Source organism: Chiloscyllium plagiosum, unplaced genomic scaffold (assembly GCF_037043375.1).
Source record: "Chiloscyllium plagiosum isolate Xiang-an unplaced genomic scaffold, Cpla_swu_hap1 HiC_scaffold_44, whole genome shotgun sequence".
NCBI lineage: Eukaryota > Metazoa > Chordata > Chondrichthyes > Orectolobiformes > Hemiscylliidae > Chiloscyllium > Chiloscyllium plagiosum.
This window is the reverse complement of record NW_028270182.1, coordinates 37,962,021-37,977,572: the sequence shown is the minus strand read 5'-3', so window position 1 is coordinate 37,977,572 and position 15,552 is coordinate 37,962,021.

Below are 15,552 nucleotides of genomic sequence, written 5' to 3'. Positions count from 1 at the left end.
ATTATTTTAAAAGTAATAGAATTGTTGGCAATCAGCTGAAGCTCACACATTTCAAGTGAGAAATTAAATTAATTGATTATATTTAAATATGTAAAGAGTTATAAGTCTATTTGATTATTCAATCATTTGTTCACTCTGAATATGCAATCAGTCGGAGGTCAACCACTTTGCGAATGATAGAGCGACAATGTGTGTATTTGAATACTGAGGTTCCATGTGTAATTGTGATCACCAAAACAGTACGAAAACATGTTTTTTTTTGGTACAAAACAAAATGTGCATTCTTTACTAATGTATCATAAAAGGTTCTTCGGTGTTTATATGTTACTTCCATATATATCGAATCCAATGTTTTCAGAGATGATGCAGTTATTGTGCAGTTGAATAATTGTAGCTAATACCTTATTATTGCCCAATTCACAAACATGGCAAACTCCTGATCATTGTTCAGGTCAATAACCCCAACACTTTGCACCATTACCGACATTAAAAGTGGATTCCAAAAGGCCTGATTTCGGATACAGTGCTACTGGACATCAAAGCTGCCTATGACACTGAGTGAGACACTGGCCTGCTCCTGAATCTATGAAGAGAGTTTCCAACCTGGGTCAGGGCAGTCATTCAAACATTCCCTCACAGAGGATCATTTAGAATCCACCTTGAGCAGGAGGAAACTAGCCAACAGGCTGTCACTGCTCTCAGTGTAGGTACAAATGTTGTCTAAATTAGATACCAATGACTGAACAGGAGCCAGGTCTTACAAATTCATCTTCAGTCAGAGTCTGGCCCAGGTAGTAGATTTATGGACATGGAGAGTCAGAATCAAACCGCACAGGTTACTGGTAGTGATGACATCTGGCATGCCCCTAGGACACCATAAACCTGCACGCTAGACAAGACACTGGGTGAAAACATTCACACTTTGATAGTCTTCTGTAGTATCTTGTGTCTCACAATGACCCTCTGAAACTTTATCCAATAAATGTACCTTCACATTCGCCAGTATCAAAATAAAATTGTACACGTCTGTGGATGGTCAGATATTAATATATGGGTCACCCAACAGAATGTATCTGAAGCAACGAGGAGCAAACAGCAAGCCAAAAATCACATTAGTAACTGAACTTAGTGGATGTTGTTTGTTCGAGGGAACCACACATATTGTGCTGACACTCAGGTGACAATAGCCATACACACCATAACTGGAAGTCTTGACCTAACGCCCCTCCCAGCTTCCTGTCCTCACACACTTCACTCCCTCACACATTTACCAACTGATGAGAATCCACAAGGTGGATGAAACCTGGAACATAGAAAAGTACATCGCAGTCAGAGCCCTTCAGCCCTCAATGTTTTGCCGCCCTTTTATCTTACTCTAAGATCAGGCTAACCTTCGTAACCTTCAACGTACTAACTTCCATGTGCCCATCCAAGAGTCTTCTTAAATTTCTCTAATGTATCATTTTCTACTACCACCGCTGGCGGTGCATTCCGCTCCCACCACTCTCTGTGTTAAGAACCTACCTCTGACATCTCCCCCAAACCTTCCTCCAATCATTTTAAAATTATTCCCCTTGTTGAAAAGACTCTGGTTATCTAATCTTTGTCTCTCAACATCCTGTCCACCTCTATCAAGTCAGCTGTCATTCTTCTTCGCTCCAGGGAGAAAAGCCCTAGCTCACTCAAATTTTCTTACATGTCCTTCAATCCAAGCAGCATCCTGGTAAATCTCCTCTGCACATTCTCTGAGCCTTCAACATGTTTCGTCTAATGAGGCAACCACAACTGAACACAATATTCCAAGCATTGTTGAACAACAACTTTATAGAGATAAGCATTAACCTCGGTATATTTAAATTCAATCCCCCTGCGAATGAAAGCCAAAATACCATACATCTTCTTAACAATCCTGTCAGCTTGGGTGGTAATTTTGCGGGATCTATGGACATGGACCCCAATTTCCCTCTTTTCCTCCCCTTTGCCAAGAATTCTGCCTTTAACCCTATATTCTGTATGCAAACGCAAAATTCCAAAATAAATCACTTCACACTTTTTAAGGTTGAACTCTATCTGCCACTTATCAGTCCAGCTCTGCATCCTGTCAATGTCCTGTTGCAACCTATAACAGCCCTCCACACTATCCACAATTCCATCAACCTTCATGTCATTGGCAAGCTTACTAACCCACCATTCCACTTCCTTATCAAAGTCATTGATAAAAATCACAAAGAGCACAGGTCCCAGAGCCAACCCCCGGTGAACACCGCTGGTCACTGAGCTCCAGGCTGAATACTTTCCATCTGCTAACATCTTCTGCCTTCTATGGGCTAGCCAAGTCCATATCCAGACAGACACATTTCCCTGCATCCCATGCTTCCTTATTTTATGAATGAGCCTACAATGGGGAACCTTATCAAACACCTTTCTAGAATTCGTGTTCACCACATCTACTGGTGCACCTTCATCAACATGTTTTTTCACACCTTCAAATAATTCAATAAGGTTTCTGAGGGATGACCTGCCCCTCACAAATCCATGCTGACCATCTCTAATCAAACTATCGTTTTCTAAATAATTTCAAATCCTGTCTCTCAGAATCGTCTCCAATACTTTGCCTAACGCTGATGTAAAACTTACTGTTCTATCATTCCCAGGGTTATCCCTATTCCCTTCCCTGAACAAATGAATAATATTTGCCACCCTCCAATCATCTGGTACTACTATAGTGGACAGTGAAGACACAAAGATCATTACCAAAGGCACATCACTCTCTTTCAATACTTTCTGGAGTAACCTCGTGTCTACACCATTTAGCCCAGTGGTTTTTTCTATCCTTATGTTTGTACTTCAATCAGACTGTACTTCCCCTCAACTTGTCTAACCCTGTCCAACCAATTGATTGACTGCTTTCATCTTCAGTGCTACATGCAGTGCTGCGAATCACGGAATCCAAAAAAAATGCACCAATGCCTTCATGATAAAGAGCACATGCATGAACTATTGACTCTCCTGCTCGTCGGATGCGGCCTGACCTGCTGTGCTTTTCCAGTACCACACTTTTCGACTCTGATCTCCATCAACTGCAGTCCTCACTTTCTCCACTACTGAGGGCTGTCCCCTCTACATTGAGCGGGGAATTAACCACCAGAAACTCATTGTATGTGGAGCTGACAGCTCAGATCTGGAAAGTTGCACTTGATGAATACATCTTTTTAGAAGAAGGTACAATTCAATAAATATTATTTCAGTCCCAGAGTTACATTTTTGCTTCATGGTTTGCGTAGCCTGATAACACATAGTTAATGATTGAAGAGCTCTGAGGCACAGAATATTCCAGGTGTTATATTCCAGCTTATGTTAATGCTGGGAGTATTATCAGACAGACTGATGTGATGATGGCATGAGTTGACATGTGGAGGTGGAACATTTTGCCATCTCAGAGACGTGCTTGAGAGAGGTCAGGACTAAAACTCAATAGTTTCTTGTACTGGAACTATAGGCAGGACAGGAGAGGGTGTTAAAGAGGAGGTAATGTTGCATTATTAATTAAGGAACAGTTACTGTCGTAAGGAGGGACGATATCTTGGACGTGTTTACAAATGAGGCTTTATCTGTCAAGGTGAGGGTCCAAACAATGACAGATACATTGCTGGAGATATTTTATAGAGCCCCAGAAAGATGAAAAACAGGAGCAGATATATAACCAATTCACTGAGGTGTGTAAAAACCATTTCACTGGGGTGTGAAGGAAAGCAAGGCTGGAGATGTTACAGAGAAAGGAAAGTATGGCTGGTGATATCACAGTTATAAGAAAGACTGGCTGGAGATGTTACAGAGATAGGAAAGCAAGGCTGGAGATGTTACAGATAGAAAGGAAGGCAAGGCTGGAGATGTTACAGAGATAGGAAAGTATGGCTGGAAATGTTACAGAGATATAAAAGCAAGGCTGGAGATGTTGTAGAGACAGGAAAGCAAGGCTAGGAATATTACAGAAACAGCGTGGCCTGTGCCTGCTAGAATAGATTAGTGAGATACTTTTAAATTCGTTCACAGAATGTGTAGAAAGGTGAAGCATCTGGAGGTTAGAGAGATGCGGAGGGGTGTGGGGGCTGGCGGAATTTACAGTGATAGATGGGGCTGGAGTATGAGATAAATATTGTCGTGATACGGAAGGTTACTGAGATACATATGGATGTAGCGGCTGGAGGACATGATAGGGAAAGATAGAGGTGAACATAGATAGTTTAAAAACGGAATTTTGCAATGTCTTAAAAGAGGAAATATTGCAGAAATCAGTGGAATAGACAAGGCACTTAGAGGAACTGAAGAGTGAGACGTTGGGCTGTCCAATCACAAGCGTCATAGAGTGAGTGTCATACAGCACAGAAGAGCCCTTTGATTGATAGTGACAAAAAAAATAAAAGCCCTGCAGACACTGGAAATCCCTCCTTCCTAACGTCTTGGGACGAGGGATAGATGTAGGAGAGACGTCCTACAGACTCCTCAAGCAACTATGTGACAGAACGAAACCTCACGGTGTCAGATCAAACTCTGACACGGAAACCTCCTGCTGAATCCCTTCCCTCAGCTGATGAATCAGTGTCCCTTTACATTGAACAACACTTGCAGGAGTCACTGACAGAGTGAATGAGCTGGAGAATGTATACTGGGTGGCCATTTCAAAACCACCACCCAGAGGGGCACAGCAGCAGCATTGCTGATCGAGATTGTCGGGTCCATACGAACATAGCTGCGAGACTGGTTCGGCACCGGGTGGAGAGGGAACGATTGACAGGGAGAAACATACTTGACCTCAGACTCACCAACCTATCGGCTGCAGAGACACTAATCGATAAGCACATTGGGAACAATGTATACCGCACACAGTATATCTGGAGATAAAGTCTCACTTTTATTTTGTGTGCCTGTGCGTATGTGTGTGCACGCGCGTGTGTGCATGTGTGTGTACACGTATCAGCGCACATGTGAGATATACATGTCCCGAGCTTAACGGGACAGATTTCAAAGAGATCTCGAACTCAGCACTGGCCTGTGTGAGGTGATTCGAGTCATCAGCAGCAGAATTGTAGTTTCGCACAATTTTCACTGTCACTGCCTGGCATATGCTCCACTGTATCCTGACCATCAGGCCAGGGAATAAACTCTTGTTCAATGGAGAATACAGGAGGGCTGGCCAGAAGCAGTACCAGGTACACCTCAAAATGAGGTGACATTACTGAACAAACCACTTACACACCAAATAGCATAAACAGCCAGTGACAGACAGATCTAACTAACAATTCGATCTAATCGCTACAATCCTGTCATATGCAGTCAGGTCGAATAGTGGTGTCAATCAAACAGCTCTGGTTGAGGATAACATCTTCCTCAATGATGGAATGGCCCAATACAACAATAGAAAAGCTCAGTCTGAAACCACAATAAAGTTCAGACAGAAGTATCAATAGGAGGATCTATGTTAGTCTCTTCCAGACGGCAGTCTTCAGTTAATTCGATTCACTGAATTGTGTGGTAATTCCAAACGGCTGGAGGGATGGGGAATACAAAGGCTGTGGGCCCTGATAACATTCCATTCAAGCTGTTCCTGCTGGGATATTGCACTGTCATCGACCTGTCAATGTGGGAAACTATCCGGGTGTGTCCTGTACACACACAGACAAACCATCAGACAATCAATGACTACCCCATTGCTCTCATCTCTATCATTAATAAAGGGATGGAAGATGTCACTCACAGTGCGATGAAGAAGCACTTCCTCAGCACCAACCTGCTCACTGAAGATCGGTTTGGGCTCTCATCCCTTGGGCTCATTGAAGCCTTTGTTTAACGATGTACAAAAGACCATGCAGCTGAATTCTAGAGGTGAGGCAACAGTGACTGCACTTAACATCATCATATCTGCATTTGACCAAGTGTCCCATTAAGGATTAATGGCAAAACTGGAGCAAATAGGAACCGTTTGCACTGGTTGAAATTATACCTGAAAGGAAGGTGGCTGGGGTTGGAGGAGAGCATCCATCTCAGCTCCAGGACAGCTCTGTAGCAGTTCCCCAGGGGAGGAGTTTCTGGGTAAACCTGTAGATCAGAAGTGGAAAGGTAAGGCACGATACCCCAACAGGATGATGGGGCTGCTCTCTCTTTGGACAGAGACGACTGGTGGCAGCTTAACTGGACAGTCATCATGCCTCAAGTAAGGGAGAAGTTGAATAGGACAGTCCTTTTCAGTCACCTCAGTCAATACAGAATTGAACCCACACTGTTGGCATTAATCTGCATTACAAACCGGCGGTCCAACTGATTGAGGTAGCCAAGTTCTCACTCAGTTATTTGGGGAAGCTACTGTAACATTATTGTTTTCAGATATGTTGTTGATTCCATGGAGGAGGTGAAACTAGAAGCCAGCTTCCGAGCTCAGAGAGAGGGACAGCATCAGTGAGCTGTCAGAGTGCTCTCTGCCCTCGGCCCAATAATTTTCAGCTGCTTCATAAATGACAATCCCTACATTGTTAAGTCACAACTGGGGATGTTTGCCAATGATTGGACAATGTTCAACACCATTCGTGATTTACTGAGATACTGAAGCAGTCCTTGTCCAAATGTATCAGGACCTGGAAATATGTAAGTGTGAGCTTCACAGTGACAATACCATTTCCATTACACATGTGTCAGACAACGATTACTTCTAACAATGGAAATTTAAACCACATCCTCTAATGGTCAATGCCACCACCATAACTGAACACATACCAAGCAATATCGCGGGGATTACCGTTAACGTGAACTGGACCTACCGTATGATTCAATTACCCATTCCTGTGAAGGGCTTATGCTAAAACATTGAACCTCCTGTACCTCAGCTGCTGCCTGACCTGTTTTTTTTTCAGCTTTTTGACGCATATAAATTCATTGGCTACAAGCATATGTCAGAGGCTAGAAATTCTGCAGTAATAACTCACCTCAAAATTTCCGAAAGCCTGTCCCCTATTGCTAAGACACATGTTGAATGTGTATGATTAAATCCTTCCATTTGCCTGTGTGGGTGCAGCTTCACCCCTCATCCACTGATGCTCAGTAGCAGCATTATATGCCATCTACTCGGTGCTCTGCAGAAATTTACCAAGGCTCCTTAAAACGAACCTCTGAACCCCCGAACATCAACAAGGACAAGGGAAGCAGATACACGGGACCCCCACCATGTTCGCGTTCTGTTCCAAGCCATCTCCCATCCTGATTGGGAAGTATATTGCCATTCCTGCAGTGTCACTGTTTCAAGTTCCTATCTATCAATAAATGCCATCCCAATCACATTGCATGAATAAATTAACATAAAATTATTGTCTCGACCTGTTCAATGCTGGACACGGATTTGGGTTTTTTGAACTCACGCTGGTTGGTCCAGGCAGTTCCCTGCTGGTTGTGAACAGCTGAAGGGATATGATGTTTGAAACAATCTGTCAGTCTCTCAGAGGCATGGCCTACATACCGAGCATCACAGACACTGGCATTCTCATCCCACATTACTGAGCTCTAAGATAGACAGAAGCAACTGAAAATGTACTCATATCTGACTGGGGCATGTTGAAACACATAGTGACATTGTTGCCACGAAAATGATTATGATTATTAGCAGGGAGAAAGTGAGGACTGCAGATGTTGGAGATCAGAGTCAAAAATGTGGTTCTGAAAAAAACAACTCAGACGTAAAGGCAGCATCTGAGGAGCAGGAGAATCGACTATTAGTAAACAGTATTAATACAAGGGAAAAAAAAATGTTTATTTTCAAAGTCCTTGTACTGAATAATAATTTGGTCTTGGGTGTGGCAATGAGACTCATAATTTCTATGCTAATTACTGTGAGTTTTCATCATATTGTTGTTATAACAGTGTACTGAATGAATGGGTGATTTTGTGCTTATTGGACAATCTAAAAGTTGGTATTACGAAAGGATATCAGACATTCAGTAAAGAGATATTACTTAATGGCTGTTAACGGTTAGAAAAATGCTTCAAACATTTACACAGAGATTTCCAGCTCAAGTCACACACATGGTCGTTGGGCTGGGATCATACTGGCCATCAATGGAGCTGCACAATTCTGTTTGGATACTGACATTGTGGGGCTAATATACACTGGATATGGTTTATGAGGGATTCAATGTAAGATGCCATATGCTGCGGGAGTCCATCACCTTTATAACACCATCATTCAGGATCAGGTTCAAAATTACAGAGTTTCGGTGGCACACAAGAAGAGATATATTTGCAAGACATGGCTGTTTACAGGTTGTTGTTATTGAACTGTATCTGGACCCGTGCCATGTGCTAATCCATTGGCCAGTCTGCCCCACACACATCCCCCCAATGTTCAGGTATGTCTCTAACCAGTCTATTGTGAGAGATTGTGTGAGTAACTGCCCATCTCCAGTTTGGAAGCTCTCTGGACACATTTTGGAGATGGTTAGTGTTTTGGAGGTCGTGGTGAGTGCTAGTAATACATTATCTGAATTCAGGCTTTTCCTCAAAGTCATTTTCAACAGCTTTGCTGCCTGCAAGATGGTCGGTTCACTGATCTGAAAATGAAGTGGCTGTTTACTCCAGTCACTGAATTGTGCATTAGTTACTTGTACGCTCTGGTAGTTCAATTATTGTACACTTCAATTGTTTTCAATTGAAAAAACAATGAGTGGTTTATTTTAAAATATGTAACAAATAAAGTGGTATTAACTCTTCATTACAGAAAATGTGAAAGTGACCGGTATATATTTCACATGGACTAATCAAGTAACAGTCAGATATTGTCTGTAAAGCAGGATTCTGTGAACAGGAATATCTCCCAGGCAACATCACCACCCTCTCTGTTTGGTTCTATCCCACTGACAGGGCACAGACAGGCAGAGGGGGACGGCTCCTTGGTATACAGTCAATACAGGTTGTCATGGAGGCTCAGTGGTTAGCACTGCTTCCTCATAGCACCAGGGTCCCAGGTTTGATTCCAGCCTCGGGCAACTGCCTGTGCAGCATTTGCACATTCTCTCTGTGTCTGCGCGGGTTTCCTCCCATAGTCCAAAGATGTGCAGCTCAAGTGAATTGGCCATGTTAAACTGCCCATAGTGTTCAGTGCATTAGTCAGAGAGGCGTGTGTTGCTCTTCAGTGGGTTGGTGTGGACTAGTTGGGCTGAAGGGCCTGTTCCCATCCTTTTGGGAATCTAATCTAATGATAGTACTCAGCATTGATGCTGGATCCTAAGGCTGCTAGACTGCTCTGTGGCAGGTTATGGTGGAATCAATAAAAGGGCAACATATAACTGACCACATCATCACCGGTCTGCCTGCTGCAGATACACCTCTCCATTTCACATATCAGTAAGAATGGTCACTGCACAACGGGGAGCAAGGGCTACCTTCGCATTTTGCAGACCCTCCACACCATGATATGTAGCCCCACGAGTACTGAATGGAACAGACTTTACAAAGATTGAATAACCAATGATGATGCAGCCATGAGGTGCAGAGGGCCATCGGATCAGCAGAATCATACTCTGTACAGCTCATACAGTCTGCAACTTCACAGCCAGACAGACTCCCCACTGTACGTAACCATCACGGCCCGACATACCTCCCACTGTACAGTAACCACCACGGCCCGACATACCTCCGACTGTACAGTAACCTCACAGTCAGACATACCTCACACTGTACCGTAACCATCACGGCCTGACATACCTCCCACTGTACAGTAACCATCACGGCCCGACATACCTCCCACTGTACAGTAACCATCACGGCCCGACATACCTCCGACTGTACAGTAACCTCACAGTCAGACATACCTCCCACTGTACAGTAACCATCACGGCCTGACATACCTCCCACTGTACAGTAACCATCACGGCCCGACATAGCCCCCACTGTACAGTAACCATCACGGCCTGATATACGTCCCATTGTACAGTAACCATCACAGCCTGACATAAGCCCCACTGTACAGTAACCATCACGGCCTGACACACCTCCCACTGTACAGTAACCATCACGGCCCGGCATACCTCCCACTGTACAGTAACCATCACGGCCCGACGTATCTCCCACTCTACAGGCACAATCAAGAGAGGCACGGTGACTCAGTGTTTAGCACTGCTACCTCACAGCGCCAAGGTCCTATGTTCGATTCTGGCCTTTGGCGACTGTCTGTTTGGAGTTTGCGTATTCCCCACCCCCCACCCCCGCCCCGTGTCTGCGTAGGTTTCCTCCAACAGTCCAAATATGTGCAGGCCAGATGAATTGGTCATACTAGATTGTCAAGTGTTTTAGTCAGAGGGAAATGGATGTGTGTGGGTTACTCTTCGGAGGGTTGATGTGGACTGGTTAGGCCGAAGGGCCTGTTTCCACACTGTAAGGAATGCAATCTACTCTCCAAAGTTCAAGTCAGGATTATGATGCAATAATCACTTAGCTGAATGAGTGCAGCTCCAACAGTACTTTAGTATGGACTAGCAACAGGCAACACAGTTGTGTGGGGAGGATCATGTCTCACAAAATTGATTGATTATATTGAGGAAGTGACAAAATTGATTGATGAGGGCATGGGACTGGATGGTGGCCGTTTTGATCTTAGGAAGGCCTTTGATATGGTTCCTTATGGCAGGCTCATACAGAATGTGATGTGAAACGGGATCTGCGGTCAGTTAGTAAGATGGATAGAGAACTGCCTGGCCATATAAGACAGAGTAGTATTGGAACAGTGGTTTTGTGACTTGAGATCTGTAAATAGATTGGCAGAGTTGCAGATTGTGAGGATAATTGCCAGAGAATACAGCAGGATATACGTCAGCTGCAGACTTGGAGAGAGAAAACACAGAAGGAACTTTATTTGGACAATTGTGACGTGATGCATTTTGGAAGGACTAATGCAGGAGAGAAGTATAACGTGGATGGAAAAAAACTACTGATCTCATCAACATCTGAAGGCATCTTGGTGTACAGCTCCACAGTTCCCTGAAAGTGGCAACACGGTGGATAGGGTGATCAAGAAGACTGACGGCAAACTTGCACACATGCATTGGAGCATGCAGTATGAATATTAACAGGTCATATTGCAGCTGTAGAGAAAATTAGTTCGGGCACATTTGGAATATTGTGTACAGTACTGGTTGCCACACGATGTTGAAGTGTTGGAGAGGATATGGAAAAGTTTTACCAGCATGTTGTCTGGTTTGGAGGGTATTAGCCAGAAGGAGAAATTGAACACATATGGTTTGTTTGCACCTGGGAATCATTGGCTATGAGGCCACCAGATAGATATTTATAAAATTATCAGAGGCATAGATAGAAGGACAGTTAGAGGCTTTTTCCCCCAGTGTAGAAGTATCAATTACTCAGGACCGTAGATTTTAGGTAAAATGGAGAAAGTTCAGGAGATGTGATAGGTAAGTGTTTTTTTTTTGCTATTCCAGACAGAATGTGAAAGTGCCTGGAATGCACTGTTAGAGGGGAAGAAGCCAATATAGCAAGGTTTAAGAGGGGTCTTGGAACGAGTATGAGTAAGTAAGGAATAGAATGACATAGAAGGTATTGGAGCAAATACATTTGTTTTAACTGTGGAATGACATCATGTGTTAGTGCGGACTTGCTGGGCTAAAGGACCTGTTCTTGTACTGGACTGTTGTTTAATTTTATCATTATGGATCTGGGTCTGCAACATAATCAACAAATGAATACAAATGATAAAATTAATGATCGTTCTAAACACACGCAAAAATCCAAAATCAAAACAAAGCCAATTACACGGCATGGTTGGAGAACTGACCAAGATTGGATAAAACTACTAAAATGTTTGACTGTAAATGAAGATTGAGAAACTTGTCAAGGAGTCCTGAAGGACAGGATGTAAATGTATGTGGAAAGGCAAGGACTGATTAGGAATAGTCACACGGCTTTGTGCGTGGGAAGCCATGTCTCACAAACTTGATAGAGTTTTTTTTTAAGAAGTAACAAAGAGGATTGATGAGGGCACCGCAGTGGACGTCTTCGATATGAACTTCAGTAAGTTGTTCGAACAGATTCGACTGTTTACCCAGTTTAGGTCTCACCGAATACAGTGAGGATTAGCTACTTGGATACAGAACTGGTTCAAAGGTAGAAGACATAGGTGGTTGTGGAAGGATGTTTTTCAGATTGGAGACCTGTGACCAGTGGATCGATGCTGGGCCTACTCCTTTTCGTCATTGATATAAATTATTCGGATGTGAGCATAAGGGGTACAGTTAGTAAGTTTGCAGATGATATCAAAATCGGAAGTGTAGTGGACAGCGAAGAAGGGTACCTCAGATTACAACGGGAACTTGATCAGATGGGCCTATGGCCTGAAAACTGGCATATGGAGTATAACTTAGATAAATGCATGGTTATGCATTTTTGGGAAAGCAAATCTTACCACAACTTATACACTTATTGGTAAGGTCCTCCAGAGTAATGCTGAACAAACAGACATTGGACTGTAGGTTCATAGCTCCTTGAAACTGGAGTCACGGATAGATAGCCTAATGAAGAAAATGCTTGGTATGCTTTCCATTATTGGTCAGATCATTGTGTATAGGAGTTGGGGCTGATATTGCGGATATACAGGATATTGGTTGGGCCAGTTTTAGAATATTGCGTGCAATTCTGGTCTCCTTCCTATCGGAAAGATGTCATGAAACTTGAAAGGTCTCAAAAAAGACTTACAATGATGTTGCCAGGGTCGGAGGATTTGAGCTATTGGCAGTGGTTGAAGAGGTAAGGGTTGTTCTCCCTGGAGTGTCAGGAGCTGAGGGGTGACCTTGTTGAGGTTCATAAAATCTTAAAGGGCGTGGATAGGATGAATAGACAAAGTCTCTTCCCTGGAGTGGGCGAGTTGAGAACTAAAGGACATCGGTTTAGCGTGAGAGGAAAGATATAAAAGAGACCTGAGGGACAACTTTTTCAGACAGAGTGTGGTACGTGTATGGAATGAGCTGCTAGAGGAAGTTGTAGAGGCTTGTATGATTGTAACATTTAAAAGTCATCTGTACGGGTATATGAATAGGAATGGTTTGGAGGGAGATAGAGCAAAGAGTCTGTTTCCATGCTGTACAACTCTGACTGCATGAGTCTATAAATCATTCAAAATGATCAATGAAAGAACAATCCATTGAAAACCAGCCACCGGCTGAAGGTGCCCCATGCATTTCCCTGCAGTCTGCTCCCCTGACACTTTCAGACGGATCAGAGACTTTGTTGCAGATGCAGTGTGTTTGGTACGATCACTCTTGCCATGTGGTATAAGGGTTAGAATGACATGGAACAGTGATAGATAACAGATGCACATTTCCCTGACTGAGGACAATGACACAGTACAGCCAGTAGCCTGGTTGTGTGTCTGTGCCAACTGCCATCATAAGGCGCTGATAGGGCAAGGTAAAACATGCTGTGGGCATGCTTGGAGGCAGGGAAATGCATGCTCATGTAGCAAGGGAGCAGCCCTGATAGGCAGCCTGATCAGGGATGTGAACTGGGTAACTTTCCTTGGCAGTAACTGCATGTCATGCAGCCATACACTCCTATTTTTGTTCTACACTTCTCGGCAATAGAGTCAGGAGACAGAACTGAGTATGGTGGTCATTCCGAAGGAGAAGATGCGAGAAAAACGGAATGGCCCGAGGTTGGATAAATCCCTGGTTCAGCTGGACGACACCCCAGGGTTCTATGGGAGATACCTGAAGTGACAGCCGTGGCGTTGTTGGCAATCTTTCAGGAATTTGTAGAATCAGGGAAGGTCTGAGAGGACTGGAAACTCACCAAAACGATATCGCAGTTTAAAATGGGAGTAAGGCAAAGGACATAAAATTACAGAACAATTACCTTATCTCAGTTGCGGATACAATCCTCGCATCTATTGTGAAAATGAGATTTATGAATACTTGGAATTGCATGGTAAAACATGGCAAAGTCGACATAGTTTCATTAAGGGAAGTTCATGCCTGACCAATCTGCTAGAGTTATTTGAGGAAGAAACGGACAGGTAAGACTGAGGAAAGCGAATGGATGTTATCTGCCTGGGCTTTAAGAAGGTCTTTCACGAGATTTCATACAGGAAGCTACTGAGTAAGGGCCCATGGTGTTAGAGGTATGGAGAAAAGTTTTGGCTGTTTGGCAGAAAACAGAGAGTGGCGATAAAATATTTTTTTTTCAGTCTGGCCGCCGGTGTTCTGCAAGGCTCAGTGTTGAGAGCAAAACTTCTCACTTTTTATTGAATCTCTGCATTGTTGAAACCTGCCCTTCTGCCTAACTAGTCCACATCAATCCTCCAAAGATCAATCCATCCAGACCGATTCCCCTTCCCTATCAATCTTCATTTTACCCCGACTAATGCACCTAACCTACACATCCCTGTGGGCAATTTATCCCTCCAACATGTCCATCCTCCAACATTCTGTTCAATCCATCAACTCCACATTCCCTGCCATCTACCTCCATCAGTTGCCATCTGATTGCAACAATTCCTGCGTTCTACTATATAAGCACATTCCACTATAAGCCCTCACCCACAATCCATTTATCACACTCTTCACACCTCTGTCGAGTTTTCAGAGATCCCGGCAGTTCATACTGATCCCCAGTAGAGGGAGCTGGACCATCCCAGCTGCTCACAACGAGATTTTCATTTTAGAGAGCACGGGCACCTGTCTGTTCACACTGAGATTCCAATTTCAGGGAGCTGTATAGTCCCATTGTTCACAATAAGTTTCCCAATTTAGGGAGATAGACCAAACTGGCTGCTCACAACGAGATTCCTGGTTTAGGGAATGGGACCATGCCGGCCATTCACATTGAGATTCCCAGTTTAGGGACCTGGACTATCATGACTGTTCACTCTGAGATTTCCGGTTTAGGAAGGTAGACCATCATGGTTGTTCACATTGAGATTTCCAGTTTAGAGAGCCAAACCATCCCTCTGTTCACACTGAGAAGCCCACTTTAGACAGCTGGACAATTCCAGCTGTTCACAATGATAATCCAAGTTTAGAGAGTAGAACCTTTCCGGCTATTCCCACGGAGATTCCCAATTTAGAGAGCTCGGTAATCAAGGCTGTTCACACTGACTTTCCCAGTTTAGAGAGCTGGATCATCCCCCGTTCACAATGAGCATCCCAGTTAAGAGAGGTGGACAATTACAGCTGTTCACACTGAGAATCCCTGTTTAGGGAGCTTGATCATCCCCCTTTTTAACACTGAGCATCCCAGTTTAGAGAGCTGGTCCATCCTGGCTGTTCACAATGAGCATCCCAGTTTAGCGAGGTGGAAAATTCCAGCTGTTCCCACTGAGAATCCCAATTTAGCGAGCACAGTCAGCCCAGCTGTTAACCCCGAGATTTCCAGTTTAGTGAGTTGGATCATCCCGGCTGTTCACACTCAGAAGCCTAGTTTAGAGAGCTGGACCATCCCAGCTGTTCACAGTGAGATTTCAAGTTGAGGGAACTGGACCATCCTAGTTGCTCAGAAGGAAATTCTCAG